The 17,624-nt window shown below is 41.9% G+C and overlaps 1 long non-coding RNA gene across 1 annotated transcript; it reads left to right on the top strand.

Moving 5' to 3' along the window:
* Positions 1-1,125: 1,125 nt before the first annotated feature.
* LOC141102639 (uncharacterized) lies at positions 1,126-13,950 on the top strand. The gene is made up of 3 exons (XR_012235179.1): positions 1,126-1,745; positions 7,251-7,304; positions 13,675-13,950. It is a non-coding gene; the product is annotated as an uncharacterized lncRNA (long non-coding RNA).
* Positions 13,951-17,624: the final 3,674 nt, after the last annotated feature.

Here is a 17,624-nt window from a genome sequence, read left to right as displayed (position 1 = left end):
TGTGGCCATATTTTGATCTTGATGAAAACAACCTATACTGTATAAGATCAAAATATGGCCACAACAGATGTATTGCAATACATTGCAAATAGAAAGATGTACATTCTCTAGGCTATATTTATATGGGCATGGAGTGAATCTGAATTATCTCAAGAGCTATTTCACACTGCCATCTGGCCGCATTATCTGTAAAGGGCCGCTAGTTTTAGTGGCGCTTTTACCATCATTTTAGAGACGTTATTCAGCCACTAGCAGGGCGCTTTTAACCCCCCACTAGTGGTTGAAGAAAGGGTTAAATGCAACTGTGTATTGCTGCTGCTGAAGCGCCCCCCCCTTAAAAAAAAGTTCTGCGGACACCCATGAGCCTAAGCGTTATAACAGACAACAGGAGTAACATGATGGCATCATTTAAACAAACCACAGCAGCAGCAGAAGAACCACCCAGCTCTATGGAGGAAGACTCCCCCATGACAGAAAGTGACTGTGAGACTGAGTCCAAAATGAATGATCTGCGATGAGACGTTTTTCTTATTCTTTTACATGAAGACACTACAGTCAATTATCAAATGGATATGAAATGAACGATCTTAGGTCTGTCTGCTCTACTGATGTATCTATGTTATTTTTTTTCACTTTATTTGACAAACTGTCATTCCCTCCACACTCCTCTCATGTACATATTGTCCCCTTTTATATCATCCAAACTCTTATCCTTTACATACTGCCCACCTTCATAATATCCACACTCCTCTCCTTTACATACTACCAGCTGCATACCCTCCACACTCCTCTCCTGAACATACTGCCCACTGTCATACCCTCCACACTCCTCTCCTGAACATACTGCCCACTGTCAGACCCTCCACACTTCTCTCCTGCACATACTGCCCATGGCTATACCTCTCACACTCCTCTCCTGTACATTTTTCCCACTGTCATACCCTTCACACTCCTCTCCTCTACATACTGCCCACTGTCATCCCCTCCACACTCCTCTCCTGAACATACTGCTCTCTTTCATACCCTCCACACTCCTTTCCTGTACATACTTCCCATGGTTACACCCTCACACTCCTCTCCTGTAAATACTGCCCACTGTGATACCTTCCACACTCCTCTCCTGTACATTTTGCCCACTGTCATACCCTTAACATTCCTCTCCTATACATACTGCCCACTGTCATACCCACACACTCCTCTCCTGTACAAATTACTCACTGTCATACCCTCCATACTCCTCTCCTGTATATACTGCCTAATGTCATACCCTCCACACTCCTCTCCTGTATATACTGCTCACTCTCATACCTTCTGCACTTCTCTCCTACACATATTTCCTTTTGTCATACACTGTGCACTCCTCTAATACACATTGTGATTTTCCTAACCTCACCTGTTCTGGAATGGAAACACTTAAACACAACCATGTTCCAGAATACAGAACATTCCTTCTGGAATAATGACCAGTACCTTCTCCATGCTTCCCTTACTACAGAGGAATCATTGTACTGTCTCAGGAAGTGAACAGATTCTGATTAGCAATATTGATCAAATATTGCCAACAGGACCTGCGCAAAAAAAAGAAAAACAAGTTCTGAAATGTGACCAGCAGTGACATAGCTCCGCCCCCCAGTCCTATAAATATAGGGGCCTGGGGCCACTACACAGTTCATAGCAGAGCTTGCAGAACATCATGATGAAAGCTGTGATCACTCTCCTAATCCTGGGGCTCCTCTTCATCCATGGTAAGTAAGAACATTTCCATATTATACATTTTGTCTTACTATCCTAGAGTCCAGTGTATAACAATGCATTGTCCATAGTCCAACATCTATACTAGCAGCACACTGACTTTGTTTTCATTCCAATTTCTTCTGCTGAATATTTGTTACTTTATATTGAAGCTCCTGCCGGGAAGAAATGAAAAGCAGCCCACATTACACAATGTTAGGCACATAGTTAACCCATTGATTGCCGCTAGATGTTATCCCCTTCCAAACCAGTGTCATTAGTACAGTGACAATATACAGTATTAGCATTGATCACTGTATTAGTGTCACTATCGATGTCAGTGTCAGTTAGTCCGTTAGTGACCCTCACAGATAGTGTCTGTTAGTGGCAGATCACTCACCACACTATCACAGTCACACTTTAATTCACTGATCACCATTATTACAGTATAGCGTATATCACTGTTTAGAGCTGCACGATTAATCGTTAAAGAATAGAGATTGTGATTCTACCCCCCTTGTGATCTTATCACAGAATTTTCCCGATTCAGTGCAGAGAGTTCTCTGCTCCAGCTGACAGCTGTCAAGAAAAAAAAAACAGACAAGTTTATCACAACATTGCTCAGGCGAGATAAAGAGAAATATTGTAACATTTTGTTCTTTTAATGATCAAAGGAAAGAACGTCTGTATGTAGATCTTAAAGACTTACAGACTAAACCTTTTTCTGACTTTTGTCGCTTACAAACTAAAATCAGTATTTTTTTGCTAGAAAATGACTTAGAACCCCCAAACATTATACATATTTTTTTTAGCAGAGACCCTAGAGACTAAAATGGCGGTTGTTGCAATTTTTTTATGTCACACTGTATTTGTGCAGCGGTCTTTCAAATGCAATATTTTTGGAAAAAATAGACTTTAATGAATTAAAAAAAAAACGAAACAGTAAAGTTAGTCCAATTTTTTTGTATAATGTGAAAGATGGTGATACGCCACGAGAATCGTAAGAGAATCGTGGTCTTTATTCTAAGCGAGAAATTTGTGATTCTCATTTTAGCCAGAATCGTGCAGATCTATAACTGTGTAAATTCCAGTATATACAGTTCCTTAAAGTATTCATACCCCTTGAAATTTTCCACATTTTTTCATGTTACAACCAAAAACGTAAATGTATTTTGTAGGGATTTTATGCGATAGACCAACACAAAGTGGCACATAATTGGGAAGTGGAAGGAAAATTATAAATGTTTTTCAAAATATTTTACATATAAATATGTGAAAAGTGTGTGTGTGGGGGGGGCATTTGTATTCAGTCCCCTTTACTCTGATCTACTAAAAATCTAGTTTAACTAATTACCTTCAGAAGTCACCTAATTAGTAAATAGAGTCCACCTGTGTGTTATTTAATCTCAATATGAATATAGCTGTTCTGTGAAGCTCTCAGAGAACCTTAGTGAACAAATAGCATCATGAAGGCCAAGGAACATGCCAGACAGGTCAGGGATAAAGTTGTGGAGAAGTATAAAGCAGGGTTAGGTTATAAAAAAATCTCCCAAGCTTTGAACATCTCACAGAGCTCTGTTCAATCCATCATCGGAAAATGGAAAGAGTATGGCACAACTGCGAACCCACCAAGACATGGCCGTCCACCTAAACTGACAGACCGGGAAAGGAGAGCATTCATCAGAGAAGAGCCAAGAGGTCCATGGTAACTCTGGAGGAGCTGCAGAGATCCACAGCTAAGGTGGGAGAATCTGTCCACAGGACAACTATTAGTCGTGTTCTCCACAAATCTGCCCTTTATGGAAGAGTGACAAGAAAAAAGCCATCGTTTAAATAAAGTCATAGGAAGTCCCATTTTCAGTTTGTGAGAAGCCATGTGGGGGACACAGCAAACATGTGGAAGAAGGTGATAGAGCTTGAAATATATTACAAAGAAATATGGGCAAAAATGTCCCTCTCTAGATGTGCAAAGCTGGTAGAGACATCCCCAAAAAGACTTGCAGCTGTAATTGTAGAGAAAGGGGGTTCTACAAAGTATTGACTCCGGGGGGGGGGGGGGGGGGGGCATACAAATACCCCCCCCCACACTTTTCACATATTTATTTATATCATTTATCATTTTCCTTCCACTTCACAATTATGTGCCACTTTGTGTTGGTCTATCACATAAAATCCCAATAAAATACATTTATGTTTTTGGTTGTAACATGACAAAATGTGGAAAATTTCAAGGGATATGAATACTTTTTCAAGGCACTGTATGGTTTGTAGATGATATAACTTTCACACAACCCAATCAATATACACTTATTGTGATTTTTTTTACCGAAGACATGTAGCAGAATACATTTTGGCCTAAATCTATGAAGAAATTTGATTCTTTTGGATGTCTTCTGGGAGAAATAAGAAAATATCATTTTTTTTAAATATTCATTCTTTTTTTGCTTTTATCTCAAAAAGATAAAAAAAAAAAAAAAACAGTGGTGATCAAATACCACCAAAAGAAAGCTTTATTTGGGTGAATAATGATATCAATTTAATTTGGGTACAATGTTGCATGACCGAGCAATTACCAGCTAGCAAGTAGCACAGTGCTGAATAGCAAAACATGCCCCATTCATGAAGGGGGTAAAGCCTTCCGGAGGTCAAGTGGTTAAATTGCTGGCAAAATGACAGATTGCATTCCTCCATACCAGACCCGAATCATAGATGAGAAAAAAAGGAAAAAATTGGCATGGGGTTCCTCCTTGGCCTGGTATGGATTTTAGTGGGGAAGCCCCACACAAAAATCATGGCAAAAAGAGTGGGGTCTCCTTCAAAGATCCACACCAGACCCATGCAGACTGGATAGCTAGGAAAGAGAGGCGGTGAACATCTCCCCCCAATCATACCTGGTCATATGCCCCCAGTATGGGGAAGGTAGCTTTATATGGGGTACCCCCCCCTCCCCAGGCAAAACACATTATTCTCTGATGAGGACAATGTGTCTACAAGTTCTCTCCTTCGGGTACCATTAGGTGGAGGTGTTCTATAGTCCTGGGCGGAGCTTGGGATGTCAGTGGATGAGAGGCAGTGTGTTGTCAGTAGAAGAGGTTAGAGGCTCCCTGTCTGTGTGTTGCTAATCTCTGTATATCTTCTTCTAGGTGAGGCTCAGCAGTGCTATAGGTTATCCTGTACTGAGACAAAAAGAAGTATCTTAACAGTGCAAAACTGTACAAAAGATCAGGACCGATGCTTCAGGTTAAACACGTTTGACATTTTCCATTGTAAGTGTCTTCTATATTATTAGACCCGTGCTTACTACTTTATCATTTAAAGTCGCAATCCAGACAACATTTTTTTATAATCCTCCCTCTGGCCTCCCCTTCAGCCTGGCACAGTTGTACCGGCTCCTCTCCTGTAGTAATGGGGTATATGGAACAACAAGTATTGTGTGTATATAAATGTCTATACAGAGTCATGGATGCTTGGTGATGCACTGCCTAGGAAGCAATTACTGCTAGACATGTGCGCCGTCAATAAATTTGTTTAGTTTAGTTTCGTTTCGTTTCATTTTAGAATTAATTTGTAATTCGTGTCTGAAATTTCATACGAAATATGAATTTTTGTTAGGTTCGTTAACTTTTTGTAACAATTGCAAAAGTTTGTTATGATGAATTTATCATTATGAGGGGCACCCACCATCCCTGTGCTGTGCTGACTTCCTGGGTTTTTAACTTTTAGGTTTGTTAACTTTTTGTAATAATTGCGAATGTTCGTTAGGAATTTGAATCGGAAATTCGTAATTTTGTATTTTGTACAAAATTCGGAAGCATAGCAATTCATTTTTCGGATCAACCCGAATGTACAAATTTATGGAAATTCGTACGAATTTTCAATTCATATGAAACTAATCGCACATGTCTACTCACTGCTCTGGTGGAGTGCGCTCTAACTTTTCAAACCATAAGCCTGGATATTAACTTGCTGAATCCACTTAGAAATAGTAGACTTTGATGCTGCCTGCCCCTTCCTGAGACCTTCTGACAGCACAAACAAAACATCAGATTTCCGTATCTGAACTGTCGCTTTCAGATAGACTTTGACTGCTCTCACTACATCAAGCGAGTGCAATGACTTTTCCTTCGCAGAACTTGGTTCTGGAAAAAATGAAAGCAGGGTCACATCCTGGTTCAGATGAAACCCTGACACTACCTTAGGAAGAAAGGACGAGTGAGGACGCAACACCACCCTGTCCCTGTGAATAATTAATTATGGCTCTTTACAAGAAAAAGCAGCCAACTCTGATACTCTTCTAGCAGAAGATATAGCAACCAGAAAAAACAATTTCCTTGTCAAAAGGACCAAAGGAATATGGCGTATCGGCTCACGCGGTTGTTTTTGTAATTTACTGACAAAGCTAGATTCAAATCCCATGGGCACAAGGGTGGTCTAACTGGTGTATTTATACGTATTACCCCTTGTATAAAGGCTCAGATTAGGGAATGTGAAGCAAGTGGTCTTTGAAACAACACTGATAAGGCCGAGATTTGACCCTTGATAGTACTCAAGGCCAGCTTCATTTCTACTCCCAGCTGTAGAAAGGCAAGAATTCTATCTATGACATACTTCCGGGGATGCCATTTCTTGGACTCACACCAAGAGACATAAGACCTCCAGACCCTATAGTAAAATGACTCTGGAGGCTGGCTTCCTCGCATTAATCAGGGTAGAAACCACAGAACCTGAAAGCCTGTGATTCTTTAGAATATGGGCTTCAATAGCCAAACTGTTAATTTTTTTTTTCACAAGAGAAAAACTGTTAAATTTAGCATTTGTAAGGTAGGATGGAATACTGGTCCCTGCAAAAGTGGGTCTGGGGGCAGCGGAAGGGACCATGGGTCCACAACTGCCATCTTTACGATCCACGCCGGGGCTACCAGAATTACTGGCTTCCCCTTCTACTTGATTCTGCAAAGAGGTCACTGTATCAACTGAACTGGGGGAACGCATAAATCAGTGAAAACTAACGCATCTGTTCCGCATGCGAGTGGGTCCCTTGTTCTTGATACAAAGTTGATTAACTTCTTGTTGAACCTGGATGCTAATAGGTCCACATCCGGGGTGCCCCATCTTTGGCAAATCGCCTGAAAGATATTGGGGTGTAGAGACCATTCCTCTGGAAACAGCTGCTGGTGGCTTAAGAAATCTACAAAAAGAGAGCACAGATGGGAGTCCTGCCTGTTCATGATAGTAGCACTCACTGAAAGAATTTCAGGAGGTGTGATCAATAATTAGACTACATCAACACTGAAAAAAAAAAACAAAAAAAAAACAATAAGATCTCCACACACCTGCATGAGTTAAACTACAATTGTTTATTGGCCTAAAAAAGCATAATACATAGAAAAAACACCAATCCCTATGTCCCCCTATAATTTGGCCAGAGGGAAACCCCCCAAAAAAAAAGAAAAAAGGGGGGTTCTCCCCTATGGTCTACCCCTGCCCAACAACTTCATGTTTTTCTTTTCTTTTTTCAGTTATGGTGAACTGCCAATTCTCTACCCCCGAAATGAAAACTGCAGATAAGCAAGGTACATGCTTCTCTGGCCAAGCCAGAATATGCTTCACCTCCGTCTGGGCTGCGTGACTTCTGGTGCCCCCTTGGTGATTGATGTAGACCATTGCTGTGGCATTGTCGGATTGAATCCTGACGGGACAATCCCGCAAACCTGGATGTCCAGGCCCTCAGAGCCAGACGTGCCGCCCGAATCTCTAGGATGTTGATGGGCAAGGTCTTCTCAACTTCAGACCATTTCCCTTGGACCGTAGTCCAAACACCACAAACACCAATTGCTGCCACTGCAGATTCAATCACCGCACTGGCCATAGAAAAGGAGGTTTTAAGCAGAGATTCCAGTCTCTTATCTACTGGGTCCCTAAACACCTGGACATTGTCCATTGGATAAGTTAGACTCTTATTCACGCAAGAAATAGCGGCGTCAACTGCTGGCACACTCCATTTCTTGGTGAATTTTTCCTCCATAAGATAAAATAAAGAAAACCTTTTAGGAGGAATAAAATGCTTATCTGGGTGCTCCCAATCAGCATATAAAAGCTGTTCCAATAACGGATGGAGTGCAAAAGCATGTAAGGCTTGAGGAGGCCTTAGAGATCCCAGAGGTTTTGGTCACCTCAGCAGAGGGTAACTTTTTGAGATTGCGAGGCTGAGAAAAGTTCCTCTGAGATTGTTTCCTCTGAGGAAGAGTCATCAGACTTTCCCTCTTCCTGGCCCTCTGATGGTGACTCAACATCATCTGCCCATTGTCCCCACATCTGGGGTTCCAGGGTGGGGGAAGGGGACCTCATGCGCTTTTTTCCCCCAATTCCGGAAGATTTAGTGATTAAAGAAGCTAACCTCTCTTCTAAGCCAACTAAACCCGAAGCAAGAACATCCTCAGTGATGTATACAGGGGCTGGGATGTTGGGAGAATCAGCAATACCCCCCCAAAAAGTGCCAAATGTGACAGTGGAGGTGGGGGTACAAACAAGCAGAGCTTCTCCTTTTGGGTGGAGCTCCGCTTTAATATAAGTATTAGTATTACATATCATTCGCAGTACACAGGTCATTTTAATTTTCTTTTTCAAAAAAATCTTCATTTTTGGGTGTATAATTATTTTGTGCGGTTGGGCAGCAGTATTAAAGTATAAATTATTCATGCTCAGGGTTGTAGTACTTCAACCTCCTAAGTGCATACTGCAGTTAAAAAGTGCAGCAGGATAAAAATTTGGGTGTTGACGTGTGAAAATACATTGCTATCGTGTGGCCCTCTGGACGTGTCGGGGGGCCACATTGGAGAGTTAATTGGAGAGAAGGGTGTGGCGCTGTTCCTCTAAACCCTCTATGGTATCTTGTTAATGTGCTATATTCAATTCATGAAGTGAAAAATCAGAATTCATTCAATATACAACTAGTTAAATTATAAATATCTTGGTGCTCCTTATATTTATACCAGTGCAACACCAGGGGGAGGAAGGAAGGTGAAGAGAGGTAAGGGCAGGGAGAGGGGAAGGGAAGGGGGGAAGAGGGGGAGGGTGAAAGGATGTGATAGAAAACAAAGGTAAATCGGGATGTTCCACTGTAAGTGCAAGTTCATCCAATTAAAGTGCACCTGTGCAATCAAATACAAAAGTATATAAAAAGTCCTTTTTCATAAAACAAATTAATTCGTGTAATATTCGTGCTCTTGATTCTTTTTGTAATTGGATCCTGTGCTCTAAATCTGCAGCCACCCACCAGCTCCTTTCACCCCTGCTGGGGTATCAGGCAGTCACAGTCTATGCCACTGTGTGGCAATTAGGGATGAGCTTCGAGTTCGAGTCGAACTCATGTTCGACTCGAACATTGGCTGTTCGCAAGTTCACCGAACAGCGAACAATTTGGGGTGTTCGCGGCAAATTCGAATGCCGCGGAACACCCTTTAAAAGTCTATGGGAGAAATCAAAAGTGCTAATTTTAAAGGCTAATATGCAAGTTATTGTCATAAAAAGTGTTTGGGGACCTGGGTCCTGCCCCAGGGGACATGGATCAATGCAAAAAAAAGTTTTAAAAACGGCCGTTTTTTCAGGAGCAGTGATTTTAATAATGCTTAAAGTCAATCAATAAAAGTGTAATATCCCTTTAAATTTCGTACCTGGGGGGTGTCTATAGTGTGCCTGTAAAGGGGCGCATGTTTCCTGTGTTTAGAACAGTCTGACAGCAAAATGACATTTTGAAGGAAAAAACTCATTTAAAACTACTGGCGGCTATTGCATTGCCGACAATACACATAGAAGTTCATTGATAAAAACGGCATGGGAATTCCCCAAAGGGGAACCCCGAACCAAAATTAAAAAAAAAAAATGACGTGGGAGTCCCCCTAAATTCCATACCAGGCCCTTCAGGTCTGGTATGGATATTAAGGGGAATCCCAGCCAAAATTAAAAAAAAAAATGACGTGGGGTTCCCCCTAAATTCCATACCAGACCCTTCAGGTCTGGTATGGATTTTAAGGGGAACCCCGCGCCAAAAAAAAAAAAAAAAAAACGGCGTGGGGTCCCCCCAAAAATCCATACCAGACCCTTATCCGAGCACGCAACCTGGCAGGCCGCAGGAAAAGAGGGGGGGACGAGAGTGCGGCCCCCCCTCCCTCCTGAACCGTACCAGGCCACATGCCCTCAACATTGGGAGGGTGCTTTGGGGTAGCCCCCCAAAACACCTTGTCCCCATGTTGATGAGGACAAGGGCCTCATCCCCACAACCCTGGCCGGTGGTTGTGGGGGTCTGCGGGCGGAGGGCTTATCAGAATCTGGAAGCCCCCTTTAACAAGGTGACCCCCAGATCCCGGCCCCCCCCCTGTGTGAAATGGTAAGGGGGTACATAAGTACCCCTACCATTTCACGAAGAAAGTGTCAAAAATGTTAAAAATGACAAGAGACAGTTTTTGACAATTCCTTTATTTAAATGCTTCTTCTTTCTTCTATCTTCCTTCATCTTCTGGTTCTTCTGGTTCTTCTGGCTCTTCTGGTTCTTCCTCCGGCGTTCTCGTCCAGCATCTCCTCCGCGGCGTCTTCTATCTTCTTCTCCTCGGGCCGCTCCGCACCCATGGCATGGGGGGGAGGCTCCCGCTCTTCTCTTCTTCTTTTCTTCTCTTCTTCTCTTCTTCTTTTCTTCTTTTCTTCTCCGGGCCGCTCCGCAATCCATGCTGGCATGGAGGGAGGCTCCCGCTGTGTGACGGCGCTCCTCGTCTGACAGTTCTTAAATAACGGGGGGGCGGGGCCACCCGGTGACCCCGCCCCCCTCTGACGCACGGTGACTTGACGGGACTTCCCTGTGACGTCACGGGGAATGCCACAGGGAAGTCCCGTCAAGTCACCGTGCGTCAGAGGGGGGCGGGGTCACCGGGTGGCCCCGCCCCCGTTATTTAAGAACTGTCAGACGAGGAGCGCCGTCACACAGTGGGAGCCTCCCTCCATGCCAGCATGGATTGCGGAGCAGCCCGGAGAAGAAAATGAAGAAGAGAAGAAGAGAAGAAAAGAAGAAGAGAAGAGCGGGAGCCTCCCCCCCATGCCATGGGTGCGGAGCGGCCCGAGGAGAAGAAGACAGAAGACGCCGTGGAGGAGATGCTGGACGAGAACGCCGGAGGAAGAACCAGAAGAGCCACAAGAACCAGAAGAACCAGAAGATGAAGAAAGATAGAAGAAAGAAGAAGCATTTAAATAAAGGAATTGTCAAAAACTGTCTCTTGTCATTTTTAACATTTTTGACACTTTCTTCGTGAAATGGTAGGGGTACTTATGTACCCCCTTACCATTTCACACAGGGGGGGGGCCGGGATCTGGGGGTCACCTTGTTAAAGGGGGCTTCCAGATTCCGATAAGCCCCCCGCCCGCAGACCCCCACAACCACCGGCCAGGGTTGTGGGGATGAGGCCCTTGTCCTCATCAACATGGGGACAAGGTGTTTTGGGGGGCTACCCCAAAGCACCCTCCCAATGTTGAGGGCATGTGGCCTGGTACGGTTCAGGAGGGAGGGGGGCCGCACTCTCGTCCCCCCCTCTTTTCCTGCGGCCTGCCAGGTTGCGTGCTCGGATAAGGGTCTGGTATGGATTTTTGGGGGGACCCCACGCCGTTTTTTTTTTTTTTTTTTTGGCGCGGGGTTCCCCTTAAAATCCATACCAGACCTGAAGGGTCTGGTATGGAATTTAGGGGGAACCCCACGTCATTTTTTTTTTTTAATTTTGGCCGGGGTTCCCCTTAATATCCATACCAGACCTGAAGGGCCTGGTATGAAATTTAGGAGGACTCCCACGTCATTTTTTTTTTTTAATTTTGGTTCGGGGTTCCCCTTTGGGGAATTCCCATGCCGTTTTTATCAATGAACTTCTATGTGTATTGTCGGCAATGCAATAGCCGCGAGTAGTTTTAAATGAGTTTTTTCCTTCAAAATGTCATTTTGCTGTCAGACTGTTCTAAACACAGGAAACATGCGCCCCTTTACAGGCATACTATAGACACCCCCCAGGTACGAAATTTAAAGGGATATTACACTTTTATTGTTTGACTTTAAGCATTATTAAAATCACTGCTCCTGAAAAAACGGCCATTTTTAAAACTTTTTTTTGCATTGATCCATGTCCCCTGGGGCAGGACCCAGGTCCCCAAACACTTTTTATGACAATAACTTTCATATAAGCCTTTAAAATTAGCACTTTTGATTATTCATGTTCGTGTCCCATAGACTTTAACGGTGTTCGCATGTTCGAACGAACTTTTTTCCTGTTCGCATGTTCTGGTGCGAACCGAACAGGGGGGTGTTCGGCTCATCCCTAGTGGCAATCCCTGGCAGTCTCAGGATCGTGGTGTGTCATATAAAAAGAGAAGGGGTGCCCATAGTGTAAGATCGTTTTTAAAAAAGTTTATTAAAACAAGCAGAGCGGTACTCACAATTTAAAAACAAGTAGTAAGCGAAAAAACAGAGTTCTCGGTTAACCATCAGCTGTTCAGTGTTGTTTGGGAAGCACAGATTAGGCCACTCCCTACGCGTTTCGTCATTGGACGTCTACGGGAGCGTGGAGTGTGTTGATGTTCATTTCTTAAAGGAGAGTATCTATTCCTATATCTTGGTGTCCTCTGTGTGTTTGGGACATTATTGCGTTGTTGTAATCTACCCCCATCTCTTGCTTGTTGTCTGTAGTACCTACATTCCGGGCTGTACCCCTCCCTTCTGATTCCTGGTGTTGGTATTTCTTCAGGTCTTTCTCGTGGTGTTCTAATTCCTGTCGGTCTTGTTTCTTGCCATGTTGTTGTTTCTTCTATTACTGAACTTTCTCTGGACTTGTCTATCATAGAAATGTTGTGGTCGTCCTCCATATAGTTTTCCTCTATTTGCCACTTGTATACCTGCTGGTTCTTGTAGTCCAGCACGTCTCTTCTGAACTTTTTTTGTTTTTTCTGCTGTATCTCCTTGTCGTATTTCGTCACAGCTTCTTGTAGGTTCTTCTCCTTATCTTTGTACTCTCTTGATTCCAGGAAAGGTATTAATTGGTCTCTTATTTGTAAGATTTCTGTTTCTATGTTCTTTAGTTTGTGTCATCTCCTCACTACTATTTTCCCAAGCAGTGCGGTTTCACTTTCATTAAAGAACCGATACCAATCCTCCATCAATCCCTTGTCATTAACCGCGCCATTTGGTGAGATATTCCACCTCAAGCGTCTTGGGGTAATTTTCTCTATAATGTACATCTCTATTGTAGCTATGGCCCACCAGACTCTTATTTGTTTTTCGATGCTATGTTTAAGGTGTTTGAAGAGACTATCAATAACTTGACGGTTAACCACTTGTTCCTGGTTAAAAACTTCTGTAAGATTGATGTTTCTATTGTTTAGATATTTAAAAATATCCATTGCTGCAGGTTTCTGTTTAGCTCTAAGAGCTAAAACAGCAGAAAATAGAAAATGTAGTAATGAACCCGCGCAGTGGAAATAGTGAAGATTTAATTAAAATGATTTAGGAACTGCTGCCCCCCAACATGCAATCACCGTATGTAATGGAGACAGCTAGATCAGTTAATTGGAGAGAAGAGTGTGGCGCTGTTCCTCTAAATCCTCTATGGTATCTTGTGAATGTGCTATATTCAATTCATGAAGTGAAAAATCAGAATTCATTTAATATACAACTAGTTAAATTATAAATATCTTGGTGCTCCTAGCTGGAGGCCCTCTATAATTTTCAAGTTGACCACCACTGCTTTAACCACTTAAATCCCAGGACAGCTATAAACATACCTTGGTAGCAAAGGGGTTAAATGGTACACGAAATCCTGACTCACCTGACAGAGAATTGTTTCCCTTTGTCGCTATTATTGAATCATTTCCTTTTATTCGTTTCTAATCATCTTTTTATTACATTCTGTTGTTTTTCAGGTATAAAGTGGAGCATCGCGGGGTGTACCACACATAAAGAATGTCTGAAATATAATTTCATTCATCCTCAATTAGTGTGCTGCTTTACAGCCATCTGTCACATCTGATCCGGAGATCCAGAAGAAATGTGATTGGATGGAGGCGGAGCTCACCACACCAATGATGTGATCAATCATTTCATTTCCTGCCTGATATATAAATCTCATCCGATATCCATCAATGTTATATTATCTGATCATCACCTTCATAATAAAAATCATATGCAGTGATATATAAGAGTCTCACTGTTTATTCCTAATCAATATTCTTATCAAATATCTGTAATCCTGTAAACCGATCATTTCATTCATTTTATTAATTATTTGATTAAAATCGGCGTAAAGTCCAGAACTCACATCAATACTCATCCTATCTCCAGCATTGTACCCCACAGACCCCAAAGAGGGAATTATCACTTAATGAAGGCGAAATTCACTAGCCAATCATGTGCAAGGAAGTTTTGTTGGCACATGATTGGATGATTAAAGTCAGAGTCAGTTCAGCTCATTCAATAAGCTGAGGGAAAATTCACTTTCCATATTGGACATTCTCTACTCCTTTATTAAAGTTGTGACCATCCAATGTTATAGACACGTTCCAATCCAGCGATAACTATGCCCCGGTGTTCCGTCAGATTAGGTGACCCATCAGAATTTGTAACGGAAGTGACGTTCCGTCGCCTCCATCTTGCTACACCCCGCACTCCTCCGCAGTGAGAAGGCGGCAAGCGGCCATCTTGTTACACCCACCGGAGTCTTGAATTTCAGCAGTAATTTTAATAGTAAGCTGAGCTTATATGGTGAAGTTCAGTATTTAGAAATCCATCGGACTGTTTAGATGCTCAATTTTAACCACTTCAGCCCCAGAAGGATTTTCCTGACCAGAGCACTTTTTACAATTTGGCACTGCATCGCTTTAACTGCTAATTGCGCGGTCATGCAATGCTGTACCCAAACGAAATTTGCGTCTTTTTCTTCCCATAAATAGAGCTTTCTTTTGATGGTATTTGATCACCTCTGCGGTTTTTATTTTTTGCGCTATAAATGGAAAAAAACGAAATTTTTGAAAAAAATGATATTTTCTACTTTTGTTATAAAAAAATCCAATAAACTCAATTTTAGTCATACATTTAGGCCAAAATGTATTCGGCCACATGTCTTTGGTAAAAAAAATGTCAATAAGTGTATATTTATTGGTTTGCGCAAAAGTTATAGCGTCTACAAACTAGGGTACATTTTCTGGAATTTACACAGCTTTTAGTTTATGACTGCCTATGTCATTTCTTGAGGTGCTAAAATGGCAGGGCAGTACAAACCCCCCCAAATTACCCCATTTTGGAAAGTAGACACCCCAAGGAAATTGCTGAGAGGCATGTTGAGCCCATTGAATATTAATTTTTTTGTCCCAAATGATTGAATAATGACAAAAAAAAAAAATTACAAATAGTTGTCACTAAATGATATATTTCTCACACAGGCCATGGGCATATGTGGAATTGCACCCCAAAATATATTCAGCTGCTTCTCCTGAGTACGGGGATACCACATGTGTGGGACTTTTTGGGAGCCTAGCTGCGTACGGGGCCCCTACGTACGGGGCCCTCTAAGGGTGTAAATTTTTTATTTCACTCCTCACTACCTATCACAGTTTTGAAGGCCATAAAATGCCCAGATGGCACAAACCCCCCCCCAAATTACCCCATTTTGGAAAGTAGACACCCCAATCTATTTGCTGAGAGGCATGTTGAGTCCATGGAATATTTTATATTGTGACACAAGTTGCGGGAAAGTGACACTTTTTTTTTTTTGCACAAAGTTGTCACTAAATGATATATTGCTCACACAAGCCATGGGCATATATGGAATTACACCCCAAAATACATTCTGCTGCTTCTCCTGAGTACGGGGATACCACGTGTGTGAGACTTTTTGGGAGCCTAGCTGCGTACGGGACCCCGAAAACCAAGCATCGCCTTCAGGCTTTCTAAGGGCGTAAATTTTTGATTTCACTCTTCACTGCCTATCACAGTTTCGGAGGCCATGGAATGCCCAGGTGGCACAAACCCCCCATTTTGGAAAGTAGACACCCCAAGCTATTTGCTGAGAAGCATGGTGAGTATTCAGGAGAAGCAACAGTATGTATTTTGGGGTGTAATTTCACATATTCCCATGGCATGTTTGAGCAATATATCATTTAGTGACAACTTTGTGCAAAAAAAAATAAAAAATTGTCTTTTTCCCGCAACTTGTGTCACAATATAAAATATTCCATGGACTCGACATGCCTCTCAGCAAATAGCTTGGGGTGTCTACTTTCCAAAATGGGGTCATTTGGGGGGGTCTTGAACTGTCCTGGCATTTTATGCACAACATTTAGAAGCTTATGTCACACATCACCCACTCTTCTAACCACTTGAAGACAAAGCCCTTTCTGACACTTTTTGTTTACATGATAAAATGATTTTTTTTTTTTTGCAAGAAAATTACTTTGAACCCCCAAACATTATATATTTTTTAAAGCAAATGCCCTACAGATTAAAATGGTGGGTATTTCATTTTTTTTTCACACAGTATTTGCGCAGTGATTTTTCAAATGCATTTTTTGGGAAAAAAACACACTTTTTTAAATTTTAATGCACTAAAACACACTATATTGCCCAAATGTTTGATGAAATAAAAAAGATGATCTTAGGCCGAGTACATGGATACCAAACATGACATGCTTTAAAATTGCGCACAAACGTGCAGTGGCAACAAAATAAATACATTTTTAAAAGCCTTTAAAAGCCTTTATAGGTTACCACTTTAGATTTACAGAGGAGGTCTACTGCTAAAATTACTGCCCTCGATCTGACCTTCGCGGTGATACCTCACATGCATGGTGCAATTGCTGTTTACATTTGACGCCAGACCGACGCTTGCGTTCGCCTTAGCGCGAGAGCAGGGGGGGACAAGGGTGCTTTTTTTTTTCTCTTTATTATTTTTTTGCTTTTTTATCTTATTTTTAAACTGTTCCTTTCATTTTTTTTTTTTTTTTAATCATTTTTATTGTTATCTCAGGGAATGTAAATATCCCCTATGACAGCAATAGGTAGTGACAGGTACTCTTTTTTCAAAAAATTGGGGTCTATTAGATCTCTCCTCTGCCCTCAAAGTATCTGACCACACCAAGTTCGATGTGATAAAATGCTTTCTTAATTTCCCAATGGCGCTGTTTACATCCAGCGAAATCTAAGTAATGAAATGCTCGTAGCTTCCGGTTTCTTAGGCCATAGAGATGTTTGGAGCCACTCTGGTCTCTGATCAGCTCTATGGTCAGCTGGCTGAATCACCGGCTGTATTCTCAGGTTCCCTGTTGAGACAGGAGAGCCAGAGAAAAACATGGAAGACGGTTGGGGGGGGCATTCCCTCCCACTGCTTGTAAAAGCAGTCTAGAGGCTAATTAGCCGCTAGGATTGTTTTACATGAAAGCCGACTGCTGGCTGAAAAGAATGATACCAAGATGATACCTAAACCTGCAGGCATCATTCTGGTATAACCACTCAAAGTCATGAATGGCGTACCTGAAGACAAAAAAATGGTTAACAATAAAGCACAGTAAACGGTAAAGTATAAAAAATTGCATACCTGAAAAGCAAACATGATAAAACATAATAACAATAAAACATTGCAGAATAGAATACATTAAAAAAGAGCAGAACAATAGAGAGAGAATAGAGAGAGAACAATAAAACAACAACTATTTTTTTTAAATTTTATATATTTTTTTGTGTGTTTTTTTTTTTTTTACACTTTTTTTTGTAACTGTAACTTTTATAACTGTAACCGGTTCCAGGTTCAGGTCTCTCAAAATACGATGGCATCTTGGGAGACCTTGTGAAAGTGCGCCTAGTCTGTGCAATGCTGTACCCT

Source organism: Aquarana catesbeiana, linkage group LG07 (genome assembly GCF_042186555.1).
Source record: "Aquarana catesbeiana isolate 2022-GZ linkage group LG07, ASM4218655v1, whole genome shotgun sequence".
NCBI lineage: Eukaryota > Metazoa > Chordata > Amphibia > Anura > Ranidae > Aquarana > Aquarana catesbeiana.
Note: the sequence above shows the minus strand (reverse complement) of the source record. Positions and strands in the feature narration are given on the sequence as shown.